This window comes from Bos javanicus, chromosome 20 (assembly GCF_032452875.1).
Source record: "Bos javanicus breed banteng chromosome 20, ARS-OSU_banteng_1.0, whole genome shotgun sequence".
Classification (NCBI taxonomy): domain Eukaryota; kingdom Metazoa; phylum Chordata; class Mammalia; order Artiodactyla; family Bovidae; genus Bos; species Bos javanicus.
Genome location: NC_083887.1, coordinates 57,018,804 through 57,037,421, shown reverse-complemented (window position 1 = coordinate 57,037,421; position 18,618 = coordinate 57,018,804). Strand labels below are relative to the sequence as shown.

Genomic DNA, 18,618 nt, shown 5'->3' with positions numbered 1-18,618 from the left:
TGGGAGAAGCAATGGCACCCCACTCTAGTACTCTTGCCTGGAGAATCCCATGGACGGAGGAGCCTGGTGGGCTGCAGTCCATGGGGTCGCTAAGGGTCGGACACGACTGAGCGACTTCCCTTTCACTTTTCACTTTCATACATTGGAGAAGGAAATGGCACCCCACTCCAGTGTTCTTGCCTGGAGAATCCCAGGGATGGGGGAGCCTGGTGGGCTGCTGTCTCTGGGGTCGCACAGAGTCAGACATGACTGAAGCGACTTAGCAGCAGCAGCAGCAGGTGACCAGTATACCCTGCCATTGTGCTTCTAGAGATATATCTGACAAAAATTCTCTGATGAGTCTACAGGACTGCATGTGCCTTAGATTATCTAGAATAGTCTAATCTTTCAGTAGACAATTTAGAAGGCTTTTCCAGCTCTTTTGGTTATTAGGACCACCTCCATTGACTCATTTTTTCATTTTTAAAGCAAACTCAATATGCTTGCTCAAGGCACAATACTCTCTGAAACCAAATGTTTGTGTCTCTGTGCACACGGGTACATGCTTTAATGGAATTGCTTAACTAAGACAGAACTTTAAGTCAAAAATAAAGCTTCCTAAGTCTATGACTGAGATCCCAAGATTTGTTTCGTGACAAAAAGTCCCTACTGCTTCTCCAGAGACTCTAGGGGTTTCATTGTTATTTCAAACAGTATTTTGCAGTAGTGCTAAATCCTTGGCTGTTCAAAAGGAAACAAAGCCAGGGGTTAATGTTTTCAAATGCTGTTGCCTGGAATTATTCTCTCTTCTGGAAAAGTAAATCCAAGATGGCAGTTGCCAAGATTGAGTATGTTTTTCAGCGTATTCTTAAAACTGAACGTATAAATTATAGCTCTAGTAATGTGCGGTTTAATGAACTCTGCTGATGTATGGTTTATGCAGGCAATTCTTTCATGCCTTAAAAACCCTTTATAGCTTTGACCAACTCCTAAATTTTATCCCTTGGTTTGTGATTTAAGTATTTGCAAAAAGCAGCCTAAATGTAAAATGAATACAGTGTGTGATTCCTCTCTTGACCTGCCTATTAAAATTGAGTATCAATTTTTCTTCTTTTCATTGTATCTGAAAGAGACCTTCTGGTAGAAGTTTTGTATACACTTGGTAAATAAATGAATAGATGAGTGGATAAATTAGAAGAAACAAATGACTGCTGATTCAAAATGCAAGCTTTTTACATGTTAATTTTGTTTTCAATCTCTTCAAATGAGACTATTAATACTATTAGGACAGATTGCCTGAATTCTATTTACCTAGGAAAACTTCATGTCCATTAAAACGTTTCTCCTTCCTCACGTGCTCTCAGAACTTAATGGGCATTTTGTCTTTCAATTCTCTCATGAGTGAAGCACTCTTATTGCTCCCATTATACAGATGAGAACACTGAGGTATAGAGGTATAGAGTGACCAGTCATCTTGCCTGACATGCTAGGTAGGTAGATGTAGAGTGAGGATTTGAATCCCAGCAGTCTGGCTTCCCAGGTGGTCCTAGTGGTAAAGAACCCGCCTGCCAATGCAGGAGACAAGAGACGTGAGTTCCATCCGTGGGTTGGGAAGATCCCCTGGAGAGAAGGGGCATGGCAACCCATTCCAGTGTTCTTGCCTAGAGAATCCCATGAACAGAGGAGTCTGGCGGGCTACTACAGTCCATAGGGTTGCACAGAGTCGGACACAACTGAAGCGACTTAGCATACACACACAGTCTGGTTCCAGGACCTGCCATCCTGAGCATCAGCATTTCTACCTGTTGACATCAGACCTTAGATATCCTAGGTATCCACATACCATAGGGTCATGGAAAAGTGTCTTCACTATTAAAGGGCTGTTATATAATTTTAAATTAGTAATGATTACTTTTTTAATATGGGAAAACTTTTATTAATATTAATGTGGAGGGATAGTGAAAGTATGGAAAGAAGCTAAAGCAGCATGGACTGTGATAAGAAAGTATTTGATACCTTTGATCAATTCAAGGGAGATGCACACATGTCATTCTAGATCGAAAAGCGATGATTCTGAAAAGAAACGGCACAATATTCTTCCCCATTTGGACTCCCAAATGGGAAGCCCCCTCTTCTTGGTTCTCTCGTATCCTTCCTTGCAATGTTGTTGTTGTTCAGTTGCTAAGTTGTGTCTGATTCTTTGCGAGTCCATGGACTGTAGCATGCCAGGCTCCCCTGCCCTTCACTGTCTCCCAGAATGCTCAAATTCCTGTCCACTGAGTCTGTGACGCTATCTAACCATCTCATCCTCAGCTGTCCCCTTTTCCTTTTGTCTTCAATCTTTCCCAGCATCCAGGTCTTTTCTAATAAGTCAGCTCTTCACATCAAGTGGCCAAAGGATTGAGCTTCAGCTTCAGCATCAGACCTTCCAATGGCTATTCAGTGTTGATTTCCTTTAGGATTGGCTGGTTTGATCTTCTTGCAGTCCAAGAGACTCTCAAGAGTCTCCTCCAGCACCACAGTTAGAAAGCACGAAGGCTGTGATCCATGAAGGGGTCCTTGAAGTATAGCTTCTATCTCTTTGGATCATAGATTCTGTAGAGACAGGGACATATATCTTCGAAAGAGTCCCAGATCAAGTAAATCAGTCCTGGGTTTTGGGGGGAGGGTTTACAGGAAAACCGGTTTCACAATTGTGTAAGCTGTGATCACCTTCATGTCATCTCCAGGATGACAGAGGTAGAAGAGCCTCTTAAAACACAGACATTTGTTATAATTATCGATACTATCATTTGGAATTGTAACTTTTTCATAGAACTTATGTACTAGGCATTGTAGAAAGTGCTTTTAAGTATGATCTCATTAATACTCACACCTTGCCTCCCCAGTCAAAAAGGGCTTGTGCTCAGTCCCTCAGCTGTGTTTGACTCTCTGTAACCCCATGGACTGTGGCCCCTATGGACTGAGGAACCCCAGGCTCCTCTGCCCATGGAATTTCCCAGGCAAGAATACTGGAGTGGAGTGCCATTTCCTACTCCAGGGGATCTTCCTGACCCAGGGATCAAACTCACATCTTTTGCTCCTCCTGCATTGGCAGGTGGGTTCTTTACCACTGAGCCACCTGGGAAGCAGGCTAATTTCCATCATCCTCAAGGTTCAGATATCCTAGATATGACTTGAAATATGAATGTTTCTGGGTCTTCCCAGGTGGCGCTTGTGGTAAAGAACCTTCTTGCCGATGCAGGAGACATGGGAAACAAGGTTTCCATCCTTGAGTTGGGAAGATCCCCTGGAGGAGGGAATGACAGCCCACTCCAGTATTCTTGCCTGGAGAATTCCATGGACAGAGGAGTCTGGCGGGCTACAGTCCATGGGGTCACAAAGAGTCAGACACAAATGAAGTGACTTAGCACACACACACACACACATTCACACACTCATGAGTGTCACCATTTGCTCCTTTATCTGTACCTACCATTCCTCTCCAGGGCTCTCATCCACAAAGTGAGTAAAAGAGATATGGGTTAGGCTTTGGATTTTTTATTTTCCAGACTCCTTTCCTAGAACATCCTGTAGCCTTGTCCCTGTGGGATCTGCCTTTGACTTGCTGTGAGCCTGGCTCCTGGGTTCCTCCTGTGTAATGTGACACTGTCCCCAGCACACAGGACTCCTGACTTCCCTGCTCCTGCAGCTGCCCTGTCTCTCTACAGCAGGGCTCAGCGAGAGTCCTGTTTCTTTTTCCTTTTGAAAACACAGCTCTGAAGTGCAGCCCTTCTCAGTATAGAACATGGCGTTGGAGCTATTATGTATGTAATCAGCAAGGATACACACGCCCGGCCACTTCCTGAAGCATTTTGCCAGGCCCGTTCACAATCACTCCTTTTTTTTTTTTTTTTTTGGCATTGCCTTGTCTGTTTGGAAAGTCTTAACCGTGGTTCAGAAAATTTTTCATCCGTCAAGTACTTTCCGTTTGAAAATGATGCATAAATGGCCTCTTTTCCTGTTTTAGTCTGTACGCAAAATGGAGTCCTAGCTGAAAGCAGACTTGCTCTTAGAATCGCTCACATAAAACCACGTGCTTAGGTGATGGCTGCACCTTGTTCTCTGCGTCCTTCCTGGCCATGCTGCTTCCTGAGGTCAGGAAAGCAGCCTCTTGGGAGGTTGACCTTCTTTCCCTGTCCTCCAAGAGGCTAGACCTCAGACCATCAGCAACAGAGCTCTGTCTGAATTAATGAACTAACGGATCATTCCAGTCACTAATGTGTTCTACAACATAAGGGTGGTTTTTTTTCCTCTTGCTATGCCTGACAGTAAGGGTTGTAGTCACTGAGGCTCTTGGTGAACAGTAATTCTCAAGGCTAAATCCATAGGAACTGAATAAATCTTGTATGCCGGTCTTCTATAGCTTAAATTCTTTCCAAATTCTAAGAGTCGGGTACTTTGTGTATTTGGGGGAAGTTCAGCATATCTAAGGGTAAATGTGAGCCTGTATATTGTTATATTCATAGAAATGAATAGCACAATGAAAAAAAAAAAAAACTACAATAAATGTATAAATAACCCCAGACACCAAGATGTTTTCTCCGTGCAGTTCCCCAGTGGTCTCCTTCTAAGGTGAGTTCTTGATTCCTGAAAAAAACGTAACAAGTTCACTTTTAAATGGGGATGGAAGTGTCTAAAATGGACCAAAGAGGTAGAATGCAAACCGCTAAGCACAGTCTGTCCTCTCTCCTTTGCTTGCCCTGTCGGTTCCATCAGGGTCAGAGCTAGCTAGGTCTGGAGTGTGTAGGGAGATGATGGGACGCTGAGAAGTCCATCAATCCACGCTAGATTACAGCGGTTTTAGCACTGTTCTTGCAGACTCTGAAATCCCTGTCTCTGCCATTGGACTGGTTACAGTAGAAACAGAGAGATTCTAATCACACAAAATAAAGATTTCCATTTGTGAACTCCACTACTGGACCTGTCATCTTTCATCAGCAGAAAAATGGGGGAAATCAAATACTTTGTTTTGTTTTAGCCACCCAGAGAAGGAAGAGAGCAGTGTGCGGGAAAGCAATATCTCTTACTTAGCTCAGCAACCCCTCCCTCTGGAGGGTGTAAATGACCAGGGACAGGCAAATTACTTTTCCATCATATTTGGCGCAAAACTACTCTGGTGAGTGAGGAGAAAGGGAATTGTTTGATAAGATTTGGAAAATGCCATCTGTTTTTCTTAACATTTCTGGATGAGTTTATCAGGCATCCTGTAATTTACACTTTCTGTTGAAAACTATAATTGAACACCCTGCATGGGCATGAAGCCTCTGGATATTCGTCAGAAGCTGCATGAGGACCATGCCATTTGAGGCTATGTTTACAGTCAAGGGTGAATCGGAAATGTTCAAGTGTTTCCTCCCTGGGAAAAATGGCTCTCTATACCTACATAGAGTGTTTTTTTGCTCTGTGAAGTGGAAGTGAAAGTCACTCAGTCGTGTCCGACTCTTTGTGATCCCATGAACTGTCCATGGAATTCTCCAGGCCAGAATACTGGAGTGGGTAGCCTTTTCCTTCTCCAGGGGATCTTCCCAACCCAGGATCGAAGCCAGGTTTTGTGCATTGCAGGCTGATTCTTTAACAGGTGAGCCAAAAGGGAAGCCCAAAAGGCTGGCTTTTGCTCTGTGAACTTGGAGCTAAATGTTCATGTTTAGACACTTCCAGTTCTAGGAGTCTATGACTCTGACATGATTACTCTTATTCTTACGAGTTCAGTCTGGCGGTTATGTATTAATATATTGCACTCAATAGGTGCCAAGCACTGCATAAGGAGTGTGTGTGTGTGCATGCTCAGTTGTGTCTGACTCTTTGCGACCCCATGGACTATGGCCCTCCAGGTTCCTCTGTCCATGGGATTTCCCAAGCAAGAATACTGGAGTGGGCTGCCATTCCCTTCTCCAGGGGATCTTCCTGACCCAGAGATTGAACCCGCATCTCCTGAATTTCAGAGAGATTCTTCACCCCAGAGCCACCAGGAAAGACCATGTAAGGGGTGAGGGATGCACAAATAACTAAGACATCTTTTCCTCAAAAAAATAAACTACGATATGCAGCTTCTGTGCTGTGCTTAGCTGTGTCTGACTCTCCGTGACCACTTGGACCATAGCCCTCCAAGCTCCTTGTCCATGGGATTCTCCAGGCAAGAATACTAGAGTAGGTAGCCTTTCCCTTCTCCAGGGGATCTTCCCGACCCAGAGATCAAACCCAGGTCTCCTGCATTGCAGGCAGATTCTTTACTGTCTGAGGCACCAGAGGAAAGAGCAAATACAGGTAATCACTGTCAACAGCTCACACTCATTGAAGATGACTGTTGTAAGCTTTAGATATATTGTTCTATTGAATCCCAAGGAGCACAGAAGAGGGGCACCTGGCCTGGCACAAGGCAGGCTGCGGAGGTCGAGCTCAAGGTAGGGTCTCCAGCTGTGTGTCTGTCTTTTCAAGGAGGCATCCTCTTGAACCAAGATTTAAAGGGATAGAGAGTGGTTGCTAGTTGAAGGCTGAGTCATGAGGCCTCTGCAAGAAGAGGCCATAGCTCGGCAAAGACCCTGAATTAAGAGGTGTTACTGCGGCTCATGGGAGGAGTGGTGAGAGATGGAAGAGGAACATCTGTTGCAGGGATCTCAGGGACTAGACTCAATCCTGGCCCATTAGGATGGTGATAGAGATGTTTCACATGGAATATCTGGGAGGAGACCTCATGGAGGAACAGTTCACACGGCCTTTCTCACTTCAAGTCCTTTGTGCCTGTACTTTCAAGTGTGTCGATGCTCAGATGCGTTGATACTCTGAATTGAGAATAACGTCTTGCAGGCAACAGGATTATTAAGTACAGGGCAGGAAGGGGCAGGGCAAGAAGTTAAGGATATGGGAAGGAGTGCAGTCACTAGGGTTTTGTATGGATGAGCAGGATTTGAAATTACCCCTACATGGATGGTTTTAGCAAAATCAGTGTGGCAGCTGTAGAGATCTTGAATTTGTTAAGGAGACAACCCTAAATTTCACATCTATAACATTGACTATCTTCTTGAATGACACACAGATATTTGATCCTTTCAGTTCTCTTAATGAACAGTGACAGAGATGTAACAGATTGTTTTCATCAGCATTTAAAAAGTTCGTTTCTGCCAAACCATTGGACCAAAATATTGAGTAGTATAAAGTGGACCACTTGAGGGTTTCCTTACTCTGATTTCATCTTCCTGGCCTTTGGAAAGAAAGGCTTTTGGCACCGGAATGTGAAGCAGAAATAAGAAAAAGAGGCAAAGGAGCTGTGAAATCCATATAGTAAATAACCATCCCTTAACTGTTGATCTGACAAATATTTATAGAGGGCCAGGGCCTCCTGGGTGTGTTTGTCCTCCTGAGTGCGTATATTTACTAGTTGACTATAGTTAATAGACTTCCCTTGTGGCTCAGACGGTAAAGCGTCTGCCTACAACGTGGGAGACCCAGGTTCGATCCCTGCATCGGGAAGATCCCTTGGAGAAGGAAATGGCAACCCACTCCAGTATTCTTGCCTGGAAAATCCCATGGATGGAGAAGCCTGGTAGGCTACAGTCCATGGGGTCACAAAGAGTTGGACACAACTGAGCGACTTCACATAGTTAATAGGTCTGGAGAAGGAAATGACAACCCACTCCAGTATTCTTGCCTGGAGAATCCCATGGACGGAGAAGCCTGGTGGGCTACAGTCCATGGGGCCACAAAGAGTTGGACAGGACTGAGCCACTAACACACACACACACACATAATTAATAGGTCAGCCTAACCGTGAAAGAATCAATTCCGAAATCACTTTTTATAAACATCCTGTTACTCATCATGTTAACTATCCTGTCTTTCAGTAGGATCTGGAATCTGTTGAGGTAATCTTGGGCCTGTTTGCCTTCTGATCTTCCCTGAATGTTAATTACATTAGCGTGGCCTGGGGGAAGGAAGTACAGAGACTGGAGGTGAGATATCTGGTTCAAGTTCAGGTTCAGGTCAGGTACTATCTTTTTCTTCCTGTTTGAGTATGAGCATGCTAAACGTGTGAGACCTCACTTTTGTGCCACATGCTCTCCCAGCCACTTCATATTTCGTTTTTCAATTCTGGCTACAAAAATCCCCCATCACATACAACAATTTCCTAACTTACCTGAATTTTTGAGTCAAGCTCTATTTGGAATGGGCACAGTGACACTTATTCCTTTCTCATAGAAGACATACACACACATACAAAGCTAACCTACTATGAGGATAACAGACTCAGACAAGCCTCCAGAAGCAGATACTATACCCTAAATACTAATCAACTTCTTGACTAATGTTTTGCTCAATTGTTTACAGTGAAACCAGGGGACAAGTCCACGGTTGTGACGATAAGACCAGTGTATTTCCTAATGTTAGAAACAAGTCAAAAGCCATTGTTCTCACTTCCTGCAGAGTTTAGTTGACCTCATCCAAATTAGGAAAACACTTCGCTTGAAGGTTTGCCCTGCTAATTTTGATAGAAAATAAAAATAAAATGGTTATCAAAGACCTTGGTTTTTTCATCATTGTTTAATTCTACATATTTTAGATGTACGTAAATAAAATATTGCAGCATTTAGTTTTTATTTTGAAAAAAACAGATTTGCAATTTTAAAGGTGTAAAATGAGTCAAATATTTTCCTGTTATTTTTCATTTTATAGGTCTGTTAATGTGCAGGAGAGCTTTTTCTGGATATATGTATATTTATATGAATATATATAGATATATTTATAAATATTTATAGTGAAATAACACTGTTACTTCTCTGCAGTGATTTACTAGATTGCAGATGGGTTGGGACACAAAAATTACATATGCACTTTGTCCTGATAGACCCACTGTAAAACTGCATGCAGTTAACCATTTCTTTTTTCCCATTTGTTACGTAGTTTCTTATTCCCTCTAAAATAAAAATGATCTTAGGAAAAATGATACAGTTAAAATAAGAGTATCACAAATTTGGTTTATTGAATTTGTGTCACTCATTAAAATGTGTCACCAAATTAAAATCTTTGTCAATAAATATTGTTTATATTTTTAAAGATAAACAGCATAGATATTTTATCATTAGCACTAAGCAGTGGAAATAAAACTGACATTTACGAAACATTTGGGAATGCCAGGCTTTGTGTTAGGGAGTTTAAATCTCCTTGTAATAATGAGGATTAGGTATTATCAATTTGACAACAAAAGGAAATAAGATTTAGAGGCGTTCAATAGTTTTCCGTCTCACTGCTAAAAAGGTTTAAAGTTATCATTTTACCCAAGCTTGTTTGATTCCAAAGTCTATGATTGTTTAAAAAAAAAAAAATTGAATAGCTTTATTCTCCTAGCCACCAAAGTAATGTTTACTTTGAGTTTAAAATACTTAGAGAACAAAGGAATACGTACCACAGAAAGATAAAGACATCCATAATTCCACTGCCAGAATAACTACTGGTAATTGTTAGACATATATTTTCTGCATTTGTGTTCTATGCAGATGCTAAAATACATGTGTATTTGTTATTGTTTTCATTCATTTTAGCTTTTTTTCCATTTTCTTTTATTTCTTTTTTTGATGGGACTATGATATATGCACTGTTAACAGCTTGTCCTTTATTTTCCCACTTGGCGGTTTACTTCCATGAGTATCAAACTCTTTTTCAATGGCTATAAACTCAAGTAGCATTATTTATGGTAGTAACCAGTACCTAATAAATGCATATTTAGCGTCATTATAAACAATGTTTCAGCACATGTTTTTATACATTTGTCTTTTGGATTAATATGTGTGCAAGTATTTTTGTAAGCTAATTCACAAAAAATAAAAAATTCCTGAGTTTAAAAGTATGCACACATTTTCCTTAAACAAAGATTTTACCACTTTTTAGTCCCACGGGGGTGTGTGTGCTCAGTCGTGTCTGACTCTTTACCACCCCATGGACTTTGACCTGCCACTCTCCTCTGTCCATGGAATTTTCCAGGTAAGAATACTGGAGTGGGTTGCCATTTCCTACTCCAGGTGTTCTTCCTGACCCAAGGATCGAATGCATATCTCTGTGTCTCCTGCATTGGCAAGCATATTCTTTACCAACTGCCCCATCTGGGAAGCCCTTCTAGTCCCATGGCATTATGTAAGTGTACCCCAGCCAACACCTGTGCACCCTGACACATGAAGGGAGTACAGAAGACGTTCATCCCTCTTTTTACTAGCCAAACACAGAGCCTGAGGGATGCTTATGGTTAGCCCATTATGTCATACATATAATAAGACCTGGGTTCAAGCCCAGCCCAGATTATAGTATCAAATATGTAAAATTTAATAATAGTGATAGCTTCACTTGAGCATGCCAACCCCTGTTCTAAACACTTTTAAATCATCTAATCCTCACAGTAGCCCTATAAGTTGGGAGCAATTACTGTCCTTGGATTGCAGGTAGGGAGACTGAGGCACTGAGGGACGAAGGGACGTTTTTCCCCAATGGACGGAAATAGGCTACGTGGTCCATAGCAGTCCCCAACCTTTTGGGCACTCGGAACTGACTTCTTAGAAGACAGGTTTTCCACTAAATTGGGAGGGGGGATGATTTCAGGATGATTCAAGTGCATTTTATTTTTTGTGCACTGTATTTCTATTATTGTTACATGAGCTCCACCTCAGATCAGCAGGTATTAGATCCTGGAGGTTGGGGACCCCTGGCAAAAATTCCTGTTCTTAACCTGCGTGCTGTATTTCTGTTTTATACTTACGAACTACTGATTAAGTTGTTAACAAGAGTTGTTTGAAGTTGCCCAGCAAGTCCATCAAGAAGTTGCAAGAAATTCCTATGGAATACCATCAAATGCAGAGGAAGTACAGGATGAAGGATTTTGAGTTAAACAGAACCCAAGGCACATGCCCGTGTGTGTGTGTGTGTGTGTGTGTGTAGAGGAGATTGTGCAGCTCAAGTGAGTGGAGGAGCATGCCCCATCAGTCCTGACTGATGAACTATAGCTGGAGCCTCTAGACATATATTTTCTGCATTTGTGTTCCATACAGATGCTAAAATACACATGAATTTGTTATTGTTTTCATTCATTTTAGCTTTTCTTTCCTTTCTTTTTTGATGGGACAATGATATACACACTGTTTACAACTTATCTAGAGAGTGATGGTGGGGACCGTCGCCACTGCTCTCTGCTGGCCACACGAGCCACGGATCTAACAGGTGAGTGAGGGCTTTCAATTGAATATGAGGCTGGACTAGAAACACCTTCACAACTGGAAATGACTGACATGTGAGGCATCCAATAAGATGTTCCCTGTGATTGAGTAGAGAGAACACAATTAGTCAGATACCTGGGAAATCCGTTCCAAGTTTATACCTTGGTGAGTTGAAACTACTCAAATTAGTTACACAGCTCAATGTTCGTTCCTTATGGGCACACAAGGGATCACATTCCTTCAAAGCCTGCTTAGGGTTAGCAGGCCCCTGAGAGCGGAGATAGACGTTCTCTGCCTGCCTCCTGTCAGGGGCATTGTACCTGCCCTGTTATGTTAAGCAAAATAAGTACATCCTTTGTAATTCACTTCCATCCACTCTCCTCATCTCCATAACCAGGCCCCCAACACGTCAGGGGTCCTTTCTTCTGCCTGAACAGCTCTGGGAATCTCAGTAGTCTGCTCCATTGCTCTGCCATCAAAGGACCATTTTCCCGCAACATCCTATGGTGTCCTGGCATGTCTGTGGTCCCGATGCTCTGCAAACGTTAGCCGGGAAATGGTCCGCCATGCTTCACTCGCCATTTGCTTACAGAACCTGAACACAGAAAGCCTATGTTCTACTCACCGTTTACAAATTCTGTTCTTTAAAGTCTCCCTTCTTCTCTTTTCTTCCTCCCTTTTCCTCTTCTCACCTCCTTCCCTGAAGTGAAAGTGCTTAGTCACTCAGTCGTGTCCAACTCTTTGCGACCCCATGGACTTCAGCCCGCCACACACCTCTCTGTCCATAGAATTCGCTAGACAAGAATATTGGAGCGGGTTCACATTTTCTTCTCCAGAGGATCTTCCCAACCCAGGGGTCGAACCTGGGTTTCCTGCATTGCAGGCAGATTCTTTACTGTCTGAGCTATCAGGGAAGCCCTCAGTTCAGTTCAGTTTAGTTGCTCAGTCGTGTCTGACTCTGTGACCCCATGGACTACAGCATGCCAGGCTCCCCTGTACATCACCAACTCCTGGAGCTTGCTCAAACTCATGTCCATCCAGCCGGTGATGCCACCAACTATCTCATCCTCTGTGGTCCCCTTCTCCTCCTGTCTTCAGTCTTTCCCAGCATTAGAATCTTTTCCATTGAGTCACTTCTTCGCATCAGGTGGCCAAAATATTGGAGTTTCAGCTTCAGCATCAGTCCTTGCAATGAATATTCAGGACTGATTTCCTTTATGATTGACTGGTTTGAACTTGCAGTCCAAGGGACTCTCAAGAGTCTTCTCCAACACCACAGTTGAAAACCGTCAATTCTTTGGTGTTCAGCTTTCCTTATGGTCCAACTCTCACATCCATACATGACTACTGAAAAAGCCATAGCTTTGACTAGATGGACCTTTGTTGGCAAAGTAACATCTCTGCTTTTTAATATGCTATCTAGGTTGGTCATAGCTTTTCTTCCAAGAAGCAAACTTCTTTTAATTTCATGACTGCAGTCACCATTCGCTGTGATTTGGAGCTCAAGAAAATAAAGCCTGTCGTCGTTTCCATTGTTTCCCCACTTGTTTGCTGTGAAGTGATGGGACTAGATCCCATGATCTTCATTTTTTGAATGTTCTGCTTTTAAGCTAGCTTTTTCACTCTCCTCTTTCACCCTTATTAAGAGGCTCTTTGCTTTCTGCTATAAGGGTGGTGTCATCTGCATATCTGAGGTTGTTGATATTTCTCCCTACAATCTTGATTCCAGCTTGTGCTTCATCCAGTCAGTCATTTCACATGATGTATTATTCTGCATATAAATTAAATAGGCGGGGTGACAATATATAACCTTGACATACTCCTTTCCCACTCTGGAACCAGTCCATTGTTCCATGTCTGTTCTAACTGTTGTTTTTTTGACCTGCATACAGATTTCTCAGGAGGCAGGTAAGGTGGTCTAGTATTCATATCTCTTTAAGACTTTGCACAATTTGTTGCAATCCACACAGTTAAAGGCTTTAGCATAGTCAATGAAGCAGAAGTAGATGTTCTGGAATTCTCTTGCTTTTTCATGATCCAATGGATGTTGGCAGTTTGGTCTCTGGTTCCTCTGCCTTTTCTAAACCCAGCTTGAACATCTGGAAGTTCTTGGTTCACATACTGTTGAAACCTAGCTTGGAGAATTTTGAGCATTACCTTGCTTCTGCTGCTGCTAAGTCACTTCAGTAGTGTCCGACTCTATGCGACCCCATAGACCACAGCCCATCAGGCTCCCCTGTCCCTGGGATTCTCCAGGCAAGAACACTGGAGTGGGTTGCCATTTCCTTCTCCAATGCATGAAAGTGAAAAGTGAAAGTGAAGTCGCTCAGTCGTGTCCAACTCTTCGCAACACCATGGACTGCAGCCTACCAGGCTCCTCTGTCTATGGGATTTTCCAGGCAAGAGTACTGGAGTGGGGTGCCATTGCCTTCTAAAGCAGCCTTAATATGAGCTCAGGTTGCAGAAAAAGATTTTAGTGAAATGAATTCAGATTCTCTTCTCCAGACTACCATTCCACGAGTCTTTGTTTTTTCTTTTTTACTTTTGGTGTTTTTTTCTTTTGCTGACACGGTGTTTTCATTGCGGAGCACAGGCTTCTCCAGTTGCAGCATTCAGCCTTTTCTCTCCACTTGCTATATGCAGTCTTAGTTGCCCTGTGGCATATGGGATCTTACTTCCCCAACCAAGAATCAAACTCACCTCCCCTGCATTGGAAGATGGATTCTTAACCACGGGAACACCCAGACAGCCCCCATTCCATAAATCTCTGGAAAGTTATGGTACCATTTGGTTCCAGTAGTGGGTCTATGCATTAAATGAAAGTCAGAAAATATATATATATATATATATATATATATTCCATGTTATTCAGATTGAATGGAAACTGTGCTCTTAAGAGTAAGGGCAGAAAAGAGTCCCCTAAAGAGGTCTGTTCTCTCTTGTTACACCTGGTACATGCCTGTGGAACCCTGGTGCCCTCTGGAACACCATTTGAAAAGCATTGTTCGAGAAAGAGGAATTACTGAAATTTATTAGTAAGGGAGTAACCTAGTAAAAGTAATGAATGTTTTCTTCTGGTTCTAGGCAAAGTGAGAAATCAACACAATTGGATTGTAATAAGAAAACATATTTATTATGCAGAAATAGATAATTTCCTTGTTCCTCCAAAAAAGTCCTGAATCTTTTTAACTACTAACAGATATGTGAACAAAGATGACTTACAAAGGGTGAGTTTCAAGTACAGTCTCTGATATATGGGTATATATGTGTATAATTATTTGCTACATATGTTCAAAATATTTCTGTTTCAAGGACCCAACAGCCATAAATTGAGGAAATAGAAACAGACAAGTTAAACAATTGTTCCGAGCTGGCACCCTGACTCAAGAGAATGTAGTGTTCATCAATATGGCAGTTTGGGTTTCTTTCCAAGTTCATGGCTTCATATTCCAGTCTTATTCCATTTCTTTTTTCACATTAAAATTCTACAACACTCCAAGAGAACCATAGAGAATTTCAACCTTTCAACTATTAGACAATGGAAAAATAGAGGGAAATATGTGTGTGTGTGTGTGCGTGTGTGTGTTGTGTGTATATATATGTATATTTAACATTTTAGATGTGTCAAACACTCACACAATTCATCTTATGAGAAATTACCATAAATAACACATCATCATTGATAGCAACAGTAAAGGGCTATTCTAGACTAAACCCTTCAGCCAGTATTTGGGTCAGGAAAGGTTTTCTTTTTCATATTCACTGGATGAAAGAAGGGTTTTCAGGAGGAAGCCAGTGGTTTTGCAGCTTAAACCCTATGGCAGTTAACTTCCTGGGATCTGAGAACTATAGAAGTCTCTGATGACATTTATTATAAAGTACTGTGTTTATGCAATGGAGAAGGCAATGGCACCCCACTCCAGTACTCTTGCCTGGAAAATCCTATGGACGGAGGAGCTTGGTAGGCTGCAATCCATGGGGTCGCACAGAGTCAGACACAACTGAAGCGACTTAGCAGCAGCAGTGTTTATGCAAGATAGGCAATACCCTTATATGAACATTAACTTCTTCGCAGAGAGATATTTTGGTGGGAATTATCTAATGTATACATCTGCAGGGCTTTCTAGGTGGCTCAGTGGGTAAAGAATCCACCAGCAATGCAGGAGCTGCGGGAGTCACAGGTTCAATCCCCAGATTGGGAAGATCCCCTGGAGAAAAGCATAGCAACCCACTCCAGTATTCTTGCCTGGAGAATCCCATGGACAGAGGAATCTGGCGGGCTACAGTCCATGGAGTCACAAAGAGTCGGACATGACTAAAGTGACTGAGCACGCACACATACATTTGCATGACGTTATCTTTAGCAGCTTCTGACTGTGAATTCATAAGGGAACAAGCTATCTTGACAAGATGTTAGTTTTTGTTTACTTTTTCTTTTCTTTCTTTTTTTATTTTTCCCATTTTCTTTTTTTAATTAATTAACATACTTTAATTGGAGAATAATTACTTAACAATATTATGATGGTTTTTGCCATACATCAATATGAATCAGCCACAGTAATACATGTGTCCCCTCCCCATCCTAAATGCTCCCTCCCACTTTTCTTTCTTTTTAAAAGAGCCAAATTACTTTGATTCCATAACCCGATTTAAGTTGTTCACCTCTGCTTCTTTGGTTAAATCTAAAATAGAACCATTTTTTAGGCTTTACCATTATTTTCACTTTTAAATTTCTAGGGGATTGTTTTATAGACCTATCTTTACTATCCTTATGGGATACAGTAAATCACCAGAAATGTAATATAAGAAAATATTGTTTTAAAATAAGCTATGAACTAGAATGTGATTAATGCACAATTTAGTCTGGAAAAATTTCCACCAACATGGCTCAATAAATATTCCATATATAATGTCTACTTATAATATATTGGGATTTAAAAAGCATACCTTGGATCTTTTCCCTCCTCTTCCCCATCTACGTCATTTAAATGACCCTAAACCTATGTCAGTTGGGTTTTCAAAGCCAGCCATCATATCAGGGGCTGAACAGAGATTAAAGAAGCCAACTGACTCTACCCCAGTGCTGAGTAGATGGCACCTGACTCAAGTCAGTGATGGGTGGAGCCTTTAATGGTCCCTAGTATTTCCACCAAGACTAGAGTCAAGAGAAGGAGAGAACAGGCAGCTATTGGGCCCAGACTGTGCCATGAGCTTCTTATCCTTCTTTCATTTCATTTTCCCAGCAACATGAGAAAAAAGCATGAGTATTGTGGTGCTGGAGAAGACTGTTGAGAGTCCCATGGACAGCAAGGAGATCAAATCAGTTCATTGCAAAGGAAATCAGCCCTGAATATATTCACTGGAAGGACTGATACTGAAGCTGAAGTTCCAATACTTTGTTGGATGCGAAGAGCCAACTCATTTAGAAAAGACCCTGATGCTGGGAAAGATTGAGGGCAGGAGGAGATGCGGGTGACAGAGAATGAGATAGTTGGATGGTATCAACGACTCAATGGACATGAGTTTGAGCAGACTCTGGGAGATGGTGAAGGAAAGGGAAGCCTGGGGTGCTTCAGTTCATGTGGTCTCAAAGAGTTGGACACGGTTTAGCGACTGAACAACAATCCCAATTCAGAGATCCTCCACCTGGGATGATGCTGCCCAAAGGGGACATTGGGGAATGTCTATAAATATTTTTGATTGTCACAAAGCCAAATGTGTTATGGATATCTGGCAGGTAGTGTCCAGGGCTGCTGCTTGAATTATCATACCCAAATGCCTACAACATCAGGCTGAGAAACCCTATTAATTTTTCACAGATAAGGAAACTGAGCCTGTAAAACATCCAGTTTGTGAATATCAGAACCAAACTCAGGCCTGACTCTTAAGTTGATACTTTTTATCACTAAAATTCATTCCTTCTTGGAGAATAAGAAATTAAAATTAGAACAAGGGGACGACAGAGGATGAGATGGTTGGATGGCATCACCGACTCGATGGACATGGGTTTGGGTGGACTCTGGGAGTTGGTGATGGACAGGGAGGCCTGGTGTGCTGCGATTCATGTGGTCGCAAAGAGTCGGACACGACTGAGCGACCGAACTGAACTGAACTGAACTGATGAATATTAGGAGACTCTATCTTACAGGGATTGTGGAACAGTTGACGATTTATATGTAAAAATAGTAAACAGAAAGAAAATTCTTCTAGAAAACCAAACTCTACTTAAATCACTTGAGGAAATAACACCACCAAACATAAATTCCTATTTTCAATCAATTTATTAATCATGAAATTTCACTCCTTGTGCTCTCATGTTAACATAGAGCATATTCTTCTGCTTGACAGCCAAGAGTTGCCAAAGTTTATTAAGAATAGCAAATTTTGACCAAAATCAAACCAAACACTTTATTGTATGCATTATTTCCAAAACTTTTCATTTTTAGTTGACCGATATCAAGAGATGTCCTCTGACCATCAAACCTGCTTCATTTTCTTCTTGTTATCCCTTATCAGAGAAATTCAGTGTGGCCAGGATACCAATGGGGAGGCTTCTCTGGTGACTCAGATGGTAAAGAATCCACCTGCAATGCAGGAACCTGTGTTCAATGCCTGGGGTGGGAAGATTCCCTGGAAGAAGGCATGACAACCAGTCCATTCTTGCCTGAAGAATCCCATGGACAGAAGAGCCTGGTAGGCTAGAGTCATGGAGTCACAGAGAGTCAGACATAGCTGAGCAACTAAATACCCAGGGTACCAATGAGGGATTAGGATGAAGCCTTGCAGATGACACTGATAGAGCCCAGTTTTAGTGACAACATTTCACTCTTTGGGAAGTTGGGTTTATTTTGCTTTCTGGTGAGTTTATTCAAATTCTTTGGAGCCTGTCTTTGGAAAGTTTATTCCAGCCTCCCTCATCTTCTCACATTGGCCCATCAGCATATCAAATTCCCTTAACTTAGTTTATTGGCTTCTTATTTCCATGCAACTATCAATAAATCCAAGGGTTCCTTAACCAGCTAAATACTTAAGGCTAGTGCAATTCTTGACATTAGACTCCTCTTGGAAAATGACTGGAATCTGTGCCCGAATGACCCCTAAGGTATTACCACTGACAGAGCCTTAAGCATTGTCTTGTCTAGGATCCTATTTGTATAGAGATGATAAGATCCAACAACGTTGAGTGTCTTGGCCAAGGTAAAACAGCCTGTTAGCAGTCACAGTGGGACCACAGTCTTTATCTGCTGATTCTCATTTCCAGGCTCTCTGCACTACACTTTCTGACAAAATTCTTTCCAATAGCAGAGCTCATTGGAATGTGTTTCAAGATAATATGTGCTAGGTAGGTGGTGGTGAATTCTACCCACGGGATATATTGAAGATTCCAGAGTGGCCTGTGTCTGCT

At 41.9% G+C, this 18,618-nt stretch overlaps 1 protein-coding gene and 1 long non-coding RNA gene across 2 annotated transcripts in view; both read left to right on the top strand.

The window, feature by feature from the left end:
* FBXL7 (F-box and leucine rich repeat protein 7) overlaps positions 1-18,618 on the top strand; it is a 470,690-nt gene that overhangs the window by 384,486 nt on the left and 67,586 nt on the right. The window lies entirely within an intron of this gene.
* On the top strand, positions 11,136-14,873 carry LOC133233740 (uncharacterized). The gene is made up of 2 exons (XR_009731822.1): positions 11,136-11,217; positions 14,298-14,873. It is a non-coding gene; the product is annotated as an uncharacterized LOC133233740 (long non-coding RNA).